Source organism: Ambystoma mexicanum, chromosome 6q (genome assembly GCF_040938575.1).
Source record: "Ambystoma mexicanum isolate Mex_15411 chromosome 6q, UKY_AmexF1_1, whole genome shotgun sequence".
In the NCBI taxonomy this organism is placed as follows: domain Eukaryota; kingdom Metazoa; phylum Chordata; class Amphibia; order Caudata; family Ambystomatidae; genus Ambystoma; species Ambystoma mexicanum.
Genome location: NC_090937.1, coordinates 42,720,268 through 42,732,421, shown reverse-complemented (window position 1 = coordinate 42,732,421; position 12,154 = coordinate 42,720,268). Strand labels below are relative to the sequence as shown.

The window sequence follows — 12,154 nt, the reverse complement described above, 5'->3', positions numbered from 1 at the left end:
TTTGTCGAATTCCAGCTTCCATTTTTCTAAAGTGGATGGTGGTGACTCAGCTACAGTTGTTCTTTTGCTATATAACTTCGAGAAGTGTTGTATCCATTCAGCTTCAGGAATTGCATTTGTAAGTAATGCCATTTGTGGGGCTCCTGCGTTGTTTATTATCTTCCAGAAATCAGAGGAGTTTTTGTTTTGCAGTTTTTGCATTATTAGTTCTGAATCGTTCTGCATCATAACTGCTTTCTGTGATCGTAACCAATTTTTGTACTTTTGTTTACAGTTCCTTTTTGCAGTTAAGTAGCTTTTGAAGTTCGTTTTCGATAGATTTCTTATTTGCGCTCTTAGTTCTCTCTTTCTTTTTCTCAACTCTAGATCAAATTTGTGTCTGGCAACAAAGCCAGGAGCTTTGGATCCTTGATGTTTTTCTTTATAGTGATGGATGTATTCAGTCTCCTTTTGATCGTCTACGTATGTAGTTAGTATGTTTTTGACCTCTGTTTTCTTTAGTTTCAGTCTCACCCTGTTGGATTCGATCATTACCGGAAATGTCCAAGTTGTGGGTTTGAGTCCATAATCTTTGGTACATGTCAGGATGACTAAGTCATGATCACTATTGGTCATAGGGTGCACCATGAGGGATGTTGCATGTTGATGTATTTTCTCGCTGACGTAAAAGTAGTCAAGCGTCGATCGTTGGGTGCCTCTGGACCAGGTAGGTTGGGCTGGTATGTCTCCTGCTAAGTTTCCGTTCATCAGCATGATATTTCTTAGCTCCATCTCTGTCACCCATTGACTGGCGAGTTGTGTTTTGTTGGGATTTTTTGGATTCAATTCATTGTTAGCTGTTAGGCAATTCATATTCAAGTCTCCACAGATCACAATATCAGCACCAACGTCTGTTTCAAGCCAATCATCTATTATAGTTGTAACTTGATCTATGTATCCATTACCACTTATAGTCTTGTGGTTCCAGTATAGATTCAGGATATGGGTTTTCTTGTTTTCTTCGTAATTATGAGCAATTGTCGTTGCCTGAATATGTGGAGTCACGTTTTCAGTGTTGAGGATTTGATATCCAGATCCCTTATTGATCATTGTGATAAGGCCTGCCATGGGCCTACCCATCAGTTGTTTGATGGCTGGATTAAAGGCGATCTCATAATCTCCAGCAATGGGGCAGTTATCCAGCCACGTTTCCTGGAGGTACACGACATCCAGCTCTGGGAAGCAACTCTCTTGGAATAGGTGCACAAATCCTCTGGTGTTCCAGGATCCAAACTTAGTTGTTAGGGGCGAGTTTTCTAGTTGGCGTTAGCTTTGAGTTGTTTTGTTCAGGGCCTTTGCGAGCCACCCCCAATTGTCCGTTGAATCATGTTCGTTGTTTTCTAGTTCCCCTGTGCCTTTTTTCTTGTTGAGAGCTTTGGTGCCAGCAACTGTGATTTGGATTTGTTCCAACGAGTCGTTTTGGACGTGTTCCACTTTTCTCAGGCCGCAGACATTGTTGGTGCACTGATTTCTGTTTTGTTGGCCAGCCTCTTGCATTTTCTCCGGACTCCTCACTTCGTTGCTTTTCTTCCAGAAGGATGAAACTGGCTGTAGTTCTATAATTTTATTGAAGTGAGTTTTGTGGGTATCTTGGTCGGTTAGTTCCATAGTGTCAAATCCGAGCGACAACAGCTCAGGTATAGCATCCAAGATGCTATTGGTTATAATTTTTGATTTTAGATGTAGTATAACTAGGTCGTTTTGACCTTCTCGTGGGAATTCCACTGTTTTAATGTCATACGATTGTATTGTTCTCAGACGCGGGACACAGTGGAGTAGTCGTAGAACATTGTTGCGATTCATGATCACGTCGTCTTGACTTTCTAGTCTTTCTATCTTTATTTTGTAGGTGAGTATGGGTGCTTTAATGCCTAATTGTTCAATTTGGTGGGGTATAATTCTTTTGTAATCGCCAGCCGCTTGTTTTGTTGCGGGAGCTTTGATTGCCAAGGGTCCTTTTCCATAGCACTTGTTTGGTGCAAACTTTCGGACGTCATCATGAAGCTCCCGATTTTCGTTCTTGCGGTCTGGTTCTATTAGGCTTTTGAGATTTTTTGTCTTTTGGCAGTCTCTATCCTCGCTTTTCTTAAGCAGCCTTTCCCGTCTTTCTGTCAGAGTGAGGAAGATAGGACTTGCCTTCACCGGTGATGCTTTTTCGATGTTTACATTCTTGGGGATCATTGTGCAAATTCCTTGTAACATAGAAACTTGTGAGGGCAACAATGTATCTGTTGATTTTTGTTCAGTGGTCCTGTTTACTGTGTCTCGTAAAAGGTCGTTAGAACTAGAAGGTGACCCAATTGAAGTCTTCGGATCGATTGGCTCCAATTCGTCCGTGTCCTCGTACGTTGACATATTTATCAACTCGTTCAGTAGGTCAGCTTCCTTGTCAGATTCCTCGCTATTTTGATTTGCGTGCTCGCTTGTTGTCTCCTTTTCTGTGATCTTTTTATTCGGGGTTAGATCCACAGATTTTATGTTCTGGTTTACGGTTACGTTTACTGTTTTTATGTTGCGTAAGAACTTTCTGGAGTTGTTTCCGCGTCGTGTGTTCTTGGTGCGTTGATTTTTTGTTTTTTTGATTTGAGGTTCCTTTCTAGTTTGGTTTGGATGAGTCCTCGTAGTCTGATTAGAATTTTGTTTAAAGATCGCGAAGATTCCTTTGTGTCTTTCAGGTTCAGTGTCGAGGTGCCCAGGGGGGCAATCTTGTAGTCTGGCACGTTTCTCGATGTTAGTTGAGGTAGTCGGTGTTTGTGGGTCGAGGGAGGCTGGATTTAGTATCGATCTTGTTGTGTCTAGGATTGTTTGAAAGCAAGGCTTATTTAGTTGAGCCTGTGGTTGCATGTTAGATGGAATGGCTTTTGATGCGTTGTCATGTACTACAGGGTTACTTGTCTCCAGCGATCTTGTATCGTCGTGTAGACAAGTCTACTGTGTGGTGTCATCTTTGGTTAGATCTATTGTTGGAGGCAGGGGGCTAGTCGCCCCTTGGCTTTCGATTATTGTGCTCTCGACTTGTTGCAGTGGAGAAGTTTGTTTATTCAGGTTGGGCTCCAGGTTGGTGCACGCCTGTGGACTTGTTTTGTTGTTCGTACATGTCAGCTCTTGAGAATCCGGACGGATGCTAAGGTGTTCGTCGTTAGCAGACTGCGTTGGAGTTTTCCTTGTTTTCAAGAGGTTGAGTGCTTCTTTGGCGATTTCTGCCAGTACCTTTTTTTCCGATCCGTTGGATTTCCTTTGGTCCAGGAGAGTATTCAATTGAGCCTCAATTCTTTTGTTAGAGTCTTGTTGCGCTTGATTTGTTAATGTGGTTTCCATGTCCAGACCTACCAGTTTTGAGTTGATCATTGCAACTAGTGTGGACAGGTCTCTGAGGTTCCCATCTACTTGCTCATACAATTTTAGAAACGGAGCTATAGATATTGCAAGAGAGGACATTACAAGCGGTTGTATTTCTTTCATAATGCAGCTGACTATATCAGAAGAAGACTCCGCGTGTTTTTTTAGTGGGAGTTGGGGTATTCGAGGTCTGTGGCAACTTGGTTTGTTGAGCTGAGACTCTGAATAAGAAGAGTCAGACGAAGATGACAGGAGAGGGGTGGGTGATTGTGCCATTTCTGAGAGGCCTCCGTGTCTAGATGGTGGAGTTGATGGTCTCATTAAATTTTGTGTAGAGTTCTTGGTACCTTTTCTCTGTGAGCATGGAAGGGTCGGAGATAGGCTGTGATCAATGCGCCTGCGTTTCCCATAGGCGTTTTTCCATTGTGTTAGGGGCGGAGCTCCCAAGGTCTCCTTCATTACATCTACAATGTCTTCAATGGCCTCGGAGACACTGGGCTCTTTGTTCAAAGTGACTGGTTTGTCTTTTGCTGTGGCGCTTCGTGCTTTATTTATTAAGGTGATGTCATTTAGTATCTTGTTAACGACCTCCAGTGAGTTCCTCCTGTTGGATCCCGTAGCGATTGGCTCATTGATGCGAAGGGTCTCGATTATATCATGATGTACTTGGTGGAAGACCTCATCGTCTTTTGAGGCACCGACCCAGTCGTCCGTATGTCCCGTTTTTTGAGTTGGGTACAGATGTTCTTCTCCATTTGTTAGTGAGCTCCTCGGGGTGGATGTGGAGGAATCATGTCTATTGATATGTGAGCTTTCCTTTGACATTCCCATCTCAGTAGCCTGTGATGGAGTGCTACATTCATCGTGGGTCGTGCCCTGGCTCCTGTCGCTTTGTAGAGTTGAATTGCAAGGAGAACCATTCGTGCCTAGCTCGGCGTCACAGATTTCGTTGTTCGATTGGACGTTTGAGGGGTCATTTTCTGGGACTTGGTTTGTGTTAGAGGGAGCGAGACCTATCACAGCTGGGCAACTTGCTATCCGATTGTGGCCCGCGTTCTGCGGACTTATGATGTGTCGCTGTTTATTGATCCTAACATTAGGAGTTTTTGATAGTTCTTCTCTTGTTTGTATTTGATCTAGGTCTTTATCTAGGTCTTGTCTATTTTCAGACTCAGATGCTGGTGATAGACAGCTTATCTACCCCGTGTAATCACCGTCGCAGTCTGACTTGCGTTCGGGTTTACGATAGATCGGCTGCGGCCGTGGGGATTTACTTGAGATGGCCAGCGAGTTCCATCTTCGTAACTGTGATCTTGTGTGTGGGTGTGTCAGGTTTTCCACATGTGGGCGACCAGCAGACGACATTTTGGACGATGCTGCTGAGTCCGCGTTAAGTTTTCCGATCTGGCCTTGTGGATCGGCCATTCTCTTTTTAATAAGAGTACCCTAGACTTGGCAGATGTATAGTTAGCTCAGCTCAGTTTAGGAGTATGCTCTGAGCTGTGGGGGATTAGGGTTTAGGGATCTAAGGTGTCTGGCCTCCTGCAACTCTCGACAACACCCCACCCAGCTGGTTTTAAGTCCAACGTTATACGCTGTTGCTTGGCGTTCGTTACTGAATAGAGTAGAGTGTTTGCTAAGGGTGCGAGGTTTGCTCACCTGGTTTGGCCGGTGTACGGTGTTCAGCCGATCTCCAAGCTCAGCTCTGGGTACAGTTACCCAGATGTTGTTTATCCGTCGATCTAATGTTTGACCTGTGCGCCTCCAGCGCCAAACAGCCGCACAACAGCCAACGCCCTTTACCCCTCCGGGCTTAACGCCGCAAGGGTGGTAGCCTCGTTCTTTTGAGGGCGGCCTGTGTCACGTGATGAGTCACGTGCCCGCTGTAGTCCCGCCTCCTCCAGGAAGCGCAGGAAAGCCGACAGGAGCTTCGTTCCTGCTCGCAGTGCCGGGTAGGTGAGGGTAAAGGTTTCCAAAAGTGAATAAGCTCCTTCAAATCGCCAGAGCACCGGCGATTCACCAAAATGGCCTTATTCATACCTTGTCAGGGCATCCCCAGTTCAAATGTCCTTGCCGATTTGTTTCTGAAGCATGTTTTTCGGTTCTTCGGATTGCCGTCTGTGGTGATTACCGATAGGGGGTCGCAATTTGCATCAAGTTTTTGGAAGGCACTAACTTCCGCCCATCTTATGTACGAGCGCATGTTCAGTTCCTACCATCCTCAGACCGATGGACAAAAGGAACGGGTTAACGGTACTATGGAGCAATATTTACAGTGTTTATGTTTACAGTACCAAACTACTTGGCATTCGGTGCTGCCCGCGGCTGAGTTTGCATACAACAACTCTGTGCATTCCTCAACTGGCGCCTCTCCGTTCTATGCCCTATATGCACAACATCCCAGATCCATTCCCGTGGACTTAGGGCCTCCTAGGAATGTCCCTGGGGCAGCCGACAAGTTGACGGCATTAACCGCGTTACATGGCAGGGTTAAAAAGCATCTGGAGAAAGCACAAACCCGCTCCAAGTACTACGCGGAAAGACGTAGGACTGCTGCTCCGCTCTACAAAGCCGGCATGTCTGTCTGGTTATCTACCAAGGACCTTAAGATACCAGGGAAACGGAAACTTCTACCACGTTTCATTGGGCCTTACAAAATCACCAAAGTGCTCAATCCAGCAGTAGTACGTTTGGAAATGCCCTCACGCTGGCGGATACACCCTGTTTTCCACGTGTCTCTTGTAAAGCCTTATGTGTCTGGGACTCGTTTGCCTGTTCGACCTTTGGCGGTTTCTGTGAAAGGCTCCGACGAGTATGAGGTACGAGCCATTTTGGACATGAAAATGCGTGCTGGTGTTCCCCACTACCTCATAGATTGGAAGGGATTCGGCCCTGAAGATCAATCCTGGGAACCATTGTCTAATATCCATGCACCTTTGCTGTTGCGCCGTTTCCATGCCACCAGAGGGGTGGGGCGCTCTTTGGGGGATGGCACTGTCATGCCTGTCAGTCCAGTCAAACCCAGCACGTCGGCTGCCACACAGAGAATGCCCAGACAGCTGATGTCACCTGCCCACATGGCCCATAGAACTGCCAGGCCGTTTTATACTCACTGGTGACTATTTGCCAAACTTCCAGGGAAATGCTTTTATTAAGGCACAGCGCATTGCAACGTTCGATTCACACTGCATGCACGTTGATAGATACGGCTAGAATTACCTTCATTCAATGCACTCGGGTCTTGTCACGTGATGTTCCGATAACGTAATCAACATTACTGTGTCCGTGCTCACGCGTTCTACATGAGTGGTCACGTAACAAGTATTTAACCCGGAGTGTTCATGGTAACGCTGCTTCTGATAGTATCCCGTTTCCTGCGTTCCGGAGCTTGGAGTTCAGTTCCTCGTAACTCCAGCCTTTACAATGCGTTCCTCTTACGGTGCATCTTACCATTGTTAATGTGCTCCAATTCCACTCGGAGCAGTCGGCTGGGCTAACAGTCGACAACTTTGTTATTTGGCTTTCAGCCATTCCAATTCCTTGTTCTGAATAGCGGTTTACGCCTCCTCTCAGAGTCCATTCTTCTGACTTGTCCTTTAATTTAAAGGGAGTTCCTCCTTCCCTTTTTTGCTGCAATCCCACTCCTCTGCCTAGTGTAGGACTACCTTCAATTTCTGTGAGACCAATCTTGGATTCTAATGGTGACTGTCCTAATCAACATGTTAGTGTACTTTAGAAAGACTAATAGTTGTTACTTGATTGTGGAATAGTTTCTAAAGTCATTCTTTATTTCTTTCAACAGTCTGGTGGTTTTTGTTCCTTACACGCCCTTTCCATTAATGACTCTCTTTGGCTATCAAATTCAACCAACCAGAGTGACATTAGTTGGAAGGTCTAATATTGACGGACGTCGTTCCACCCCAAGTCACTCAGGGACGACTCCAATTGTATCCTTTTTTGAATACCTACCTGTATCCTTTGATTGGTGTAATAGTGGTATTTTCTGGTTTGTAACAGTGGAGAGGCAGTACGATTTCCTGGAACAGGTGCCTGTACTATGGGCATCTGTGCAGTGGGATTCCTTCTCCGTTCTTGCCACCTTTCCCCTAAGCGGAATTCAATTTGTAGAGCGAGTGAAACCAGCTCTTGGAATGACTGAGGTATAGCCGTTCTGGCTAACGCATCTTTTATATCTTTATGAAGACCTCTGCGAAACAGAGTCTTTTGAGCAGAGTCCGGCCAATCAGAATTAGTAGCAAGCTTCATGAAGGAAGAAACATATGTTTGCACATCCAGAGTTCCCTGTTTAAGGTCAATTATTTGTTCTATGAGAATTGTACCTCAGGTCTTTCGAAGCGAGTCTTGAACAATTGTGTAAAGGCTGCATAATCATTAGTAGCAGGGTCCGACTGGGTTATAAGAGGGGTTGCCCAGGCTAGAGCATTGCCGACCAAATTTGAAACTAGAAATCCCACCTTTGCTCTATCTGAATCAAATGCCTTTGGGCGAAATGTATAATAAATCAAGCAGGAGTCCAGAAATTCCCTTAAAGACCGTGGATTTCCGTCATACTTGCCGAAAGGGAAAGGAAGTGGAGGCAAATACCCCCTATTCTCATCTCGGGTATTAACCTGTTGACGTAACGTCTGATTCTCAGCACGGAGGGTCTGTACTTCAGTAGTTTAACATTGTATGGCTCCTACCAGTTCTTAATACTGTTCAAGTGATGCCATCTTTACTTCCGGGTGTTGCACGCTGTCAGAATTAACACAATCCTTCCCTCCTTCCTCCTCACCTCTTTCTTCAGTAGCGTCTTCTTGGGTTACAGTCCTTCTACTTCTGCGAGACTCCTTAGGTTCCTTGGCCTTCTTCTTGTCGTGTAAATAAGGCCGACCTCCGTTAGAAGCCACGCTGTCGGGAGGTAGACCCCAGACCGCGAGGCTTCCTGGGAGTCCAACCCCAAAGCAGGGAAAATGCCTCCTGGCTGAAAAAACCCTGGGATGGATCCTTCTGGATGTGATGCGAAGAATGGAGTGTTCCTTATGACCAGATACGGATTTGAAAGGAGGACAACTGAAGAAGTGATCCAGAGAAATGGCCCACCAACATAATGACAGAGGAACAGAAGGTAAGGCAGTGAATACTGGCTGATCAGAGGAGCCGAAGGAAAATAGAAAGAGAGTAGTCAGCGGAAGATTCCGAGAAGTTGGGAAGAAGCTGCCCGATGTGAAGAGACACGTGGGCAAGGCGAGAGTCGTACCGGAAATCAGGTAAGACAGTAGGGGAAAACTGAACAGGGGGCGCCAGAGAAGCGCAGAACTACAAACAAGAGTCAGAGAAGTGATCGAAGGGACGACCGCAAAGAAGAGGGCATAAAAGGCAGAGGAGAATAACAATGGAGCGTTAGCTCAAAGAGTGAAAACACCACTAGCGTTGGCAGGTTGGAAGAAAAATACAGAAGGTGCAATGCGTCGGACTGACAGAACCGTCACCAGTATAAGGAGCGGGCGGCCATCTTGGAAAACACTAGACCGCTCAATACAGAACGTCAGAAAAACGTGATGGCATTTTCAATCGAGTCTCCAGGAATGCCATAGCTTCCATCGGGGAAGCATGACACATGCCTGACTGGGGGAGCATGGCCAGAAAGGGGGGTGAGTGTGATCCTGTCGCCCCATGCCCTGTCAACATCATGTGGTGCAACCTAGGCAGCCTGCTACCCACGTCTTGTTGCCCTGCCCCAATATTGAAAGGGACGGACTGTGAAAATGACCGTGGCGCAGCCTGGACGTCCTTCTACCTGCGACTCGCTGCCTGTCCCCAACATCAAGGGACTAAGCCGATGTGGTCCCTGGTGCCTGCCAGGTGCAGTTTTGCCGGCCGTGGACTGTATTATCAATGAGCCTGGACCCGTGAAGTGACTCCTGAACGGACAATGATGGAAAGTGAACCGGTGTCCTGCAGTCCTGCAATTGCTTAAAAAGGACCCCGTAAACACGTGTGTTGATGCTGTTAGCCTGTGTAAGGTGTTCTTCCCTATGTTTCTGAAAGAAAGCTTAAGCAGCAACCTGTAGGAGTCCTGAGTCAGGGATACAGACACCTTATCGGACACCTGTGCGAATGAAAACCCAGGGGAATGATTGCTTTATCCTCATAAGAGGAACTGTGACAGACACCTGTGTGCAGGAGCCCCCAGTGGGGAGGATCAGCAATCTCCTAATGGCTGGTCCTCCATGGTGACTAGCAGTAATTAGTAAAGCACTGGGTGAAATAACCAGTCACAGCCTTATTTCATTTGGCCCTTTAGCAGCCGTATTTATGTAACTAAAAGATGAAAAACCAAATCCTCTGTATGCCCGAGTAATATTACATCACAGGGCCCCTGTTTGAGGCACTCTCGGTCAGTTCATGGACTAAGTACACCCTTAAATATCCTGTTTCCAATACCTCTGGTAGCCAACACTTAAATACCACCAGCGGGCACCTGGGCGCAAATAAAATCACATTTAGTAAATAACTGATTACACGACTTCCATTGTGCCACTTGGGGCAAGGTAAATCACATAAGGTAAATAAATGATTAAACAGCCTCAACTGGTTCAGTTGAGGACGAGGTAAATCACATTTGGTAAAATAAATAATTAAACAGCATCAATTGGTCCACCTGGAGCAAGGTAAACCACGTTTGGTAAATAAATCATGAAATAACAGCCATTGGTTCACTTGGGGCAAGGGAAATCCCATTTGGTAAATAAATAATTAAATAGCATCGATTGGTTCCCCTGGGAGCAATGTAAATCACCCTTTGTAAGTAAATTATTGGATAGCACCAATGGGTTCACTTGGAAACAAGGTAAATCACATTTGTTAATTAAATAATTATATAGCATCCATTGGTTTCCTTGGGAGGAATGTAAATCATACTTGGTAAATCTTTAAATAGCATCCATTGGCTCACTTGGAAGCAAGGTAAATAAATAATTACACCGCCTCACTTGGTCCTCCTGGGTCACTGTACATCAGATTTGGTAAGTTAATTACACCGCCTCACTTGGTCCACCTGGGACAAGGGAAATCACATTTGGTAAATAAATATTTTCACAGCATCACTCGGTCCACTTGGGGCAAGGTAAATCGCATTTGGTTAATACATATTTAACCAGCATCAATTAGTTCATTTGGGAACAAAGTAACTCACACTTGGTGACTATCTAATTAAATATAATCCATTGTGCCACCTGAGAGAAATGGTACATCACCTTTGTTAAAAGAATACGCTCTACATTCCTGGTAGCTGCAGACTACCACATGTATTCCCCACACTCCGGCCACAGGCGCACACACATACGGTTAGATTAGGCTGGTAAATATCTGCTCAATTACCCCCTTTTTACACGTGGGGTTTGTAATCCCTACGGGAGCCTTCACACCCCGCATTGTAATCACAGTGAACATGGATAGAACAAACAGGCGCAGAGCCTGCCAACACCATAACCAAACAGGATTGTGAGCAGTCACGCCACCAGGCAAACCCCAGGGGCTTAGTCTTCCTTATCCAACACTCCTAAACCCCTCTCCGCCACTTAGCTATCCACGAGGAGGGGTGAGGACATGTATCATGAAGCGGGTGCGCCGTGTAAAATAGGGCGAGTTGAAGAAAACACCCAAAACACTGCGGTCATCACGGGTACCTCTGGGAAGGCACTAAACATCTGACTGGATGGGGGTTCACCTCCGTAACAGCCCCCTAAGTGAACCCTGTTAAACACGGCCTCAGTGTGTCTCTTAGGCCGAACACAGACCCCACCACAGTCAAGTCTGTCTGCTGCGGTGAGAGAAGAAAAAGAAACACAACAACATGTGTGCGCATAAGCTGTGTGTGTTGCCTGGCGCTTAGCTCTCAACTCACCCGCTTTTGGCGGGTGTCACCGCCTTGCAAAGGGCTGACTCACCCGCCAAGCCTCCTGCACGCCCATTAATTCCAATGGGCGTCTCACCCGCCAAAAACAAAATCGGGTGATTTCACCCGCCTTTGCGAGACAAATGGTTGAGAGCTGCGTGCACCTTCCCCACTTATCCCCCTCCTACCTCAGCCGTACCCCGACCTGGGGGGATAGAGACCTGGATCAGTGGCACACAGCCGTGCCGGCATATTGGGACAGACACCCGCTACACTGTCGACCTACTTCGGTTCCCAGCACTGGCACTGCTCAGCCCTCGACCCTTTGGAAGGGAGAGCGAGCTGCCGGCCCTGGTTTGGGACCGCCGATGGGACATCCCGTTTTTTTTCTCTACAGGGGTAACGTCGCTGCTATCCCAATGTCCTCATCTCTTCTTCTCATGTTCCTCCAGTGCTCTCTTTCGTCCGAGGCTTCCCGCCGGCTTTATCCACCCCAGGGCCTTTCCACTCCAGATTGCCAACAGGGGAGCTACAGCCGCACCTGAGGTGATTTCTCCTCACAGCCAGCCCCGCTCCCCCTGCCGGTGGGTCATACCATGCCTGACAGAAACACTGCCTCACGCCAGAAGTATGAAATGCAGTTAAAGGCACGAAATAGACAGAGAAATGAACAAAGGCCCAGTAAACAGGGATACCAGCTCATTCATTATAACCCCACCGGAAGAGGGGTTTACACTTGCATATTAGCTACATGCTTAAAGTGGTCTCAGTAAAGAACAGTGATGTGAAGCTAAGATCCTGCATTTAGTAGTTGTGCTCTATGTTAGGCAGAAACCTGTGCAGTTCCCTCTGGGACCACTGAAAAAGATTTAGGAC

At 46.5% G+C, this 12,154-nt stretch overlaps 1 long non-coding RNA gene across 1 annotated transcript in view; it reads right to left on the bottom strand.

The window, feature by feature from the left end:
- The window catches only part of LOC138515450 (uncharacterized), a 38,257-nt gene extending 26,522 nt beyond the window's left edge, over positions 1-11,735 (bottom strand). Inside the window, exon 1 of the long non-coding RNA XR_011282010.1 lies at positions 11,565-11,735. This is a non-coding gene — a long non-coding RNA (uncharacterized lncRNA). The remainder of the gene's footprint in view (positions 1-11,564) is intronic.
- Between the last annotated feature and the right edge of the window lie 419 nt (positions 11,736-12,154).